This window comes from Oratosquilla oratoria, unplaced genomic scaffold, assembly GCF_046742065.1.
Source record: "Oratosquilla oratoria isolate Oo_2021 unplaced genomic scaffold, ASM4674206v1 SCAFFOLD45, whole genome shotgun sequence".
NCBI lineage: Eukaryota > Metazoa > Arthropoda > Malacostraca > Stomatopoda > Squillidae > Oratosquilla > Oratosquilla oratoria.
The window spans coordinates 1,540,463-1,541,899 of record NW_027467710.1 but is presented as its reverse complement, the minus strand read 5'-3'; positions in this window follow the sequence as shown (position 1 = coordinate 1,541,899).

Sequence of the window (1,437 nt, the reverse complement as noted above, 5' to 3'; positions counted from 1 at the left end):
GCAATAGTAGAAACAATAGTAGAAACAATACTAGAAAAAACAATAGAAAAAACAATAGAAAAACAATAGTAAAAACAATAGAAAAACAATAGTAAAAACAATAGATAAAACAGTAGAAAAAACAATAGTAGAAACAACAATATTAGACACAACAATTGAAAAAACATTAGTAGAAAAAACAATAGCAGAAAAAACAATAGTATAAAAACAATAGTAGAAAAACAATAGTAGAAACAATAGTAGAAAAAGCAATAGTAGAAACAACAATAGTACAAATAACAATAGTAGAAAAACAATAGTAGAAAAAATAGAAAAACAATAGTAGAAAAAAATAGAAAAACAATAATAGAAAAAATAATAGTAGAAAAAACAATAGAAAAAAATAGAGAAACAATAGTACAGAAAAACAAGTCGAAAAAACAATAATAGAAATAATAGAAACAATAGTAGAAAAAACAAAAAACTATAGAAAAAACAATAAAAAACAAGTAGAAACAACAATAGTAGAAACAATAAAAAAACAATAGAAAAACCAAAAGTAGAAAAAAACATTAGTAGAAAAAACAATAGAAAAAACAAGAGAAAAAAAATAGAAAAAACAAAAGTAAAAACATCAGTAGAAAAAACAATGGTAGAAAAAACAATAGTACAAAAAAACAATAGTAAAAACAAAAGTGGAAAAATAGTACAAAACAAACAATAGTACAAAAACAAACATATAGTACAAAACAATAGTACAAAGAAAAAACAAGAAAAAACAAAAGTTGAAAAAGAAAAAACAATAGAAAAATTGTAGAAACAACAATACTAGAAAACAATAGTAGAAACAACAATAGTAGAAACAACAATAGTACAAAAAACAATAGTACAATGAACAGTAGTAGAAAAACAATAGAAAAAACAATAGTAGAAAAAACAATAGTAGAAAAAACAATACGAGAAAAAACAATAGAAAAAAAAACAATAGAAAAAAATAGAAAAAGCAATAGAAAAAACAATAGAAAAAATAGAAAAAAAATAGAAGAAAAAAAATAGAACAAAAATAGGAGGGGAAATTGCTTCGAGTAACCTGGCAGGATGGAAACAAATAAATTAGGACAAAATAAAAAATGGGTTCTAAACACAATCATAGATTAAAAAACTTCCTGGGCATTTTCCGTTCTAAGGCGTCATACACGATGGACTAATAACTTGCCTAGAATCTGTAAAAAAGAAAAAAAAAAAAAAAGAGACTATACGGTCCTCGAGGAGAAAATCAAACGCTTTTTCCAACAGGCTTCCGCATTACGAGCCAAAGTTGATGTGAAAAGGTCATTACAAAGACCTTATATACATACACACACAAAGCAGGTGAACCTTTTGCAAGATATGATCTACTTTTTCCACAGTTACCCTAATGCGATCTACCAGTCAAATACAGGAGCACTCTGCCTTTAT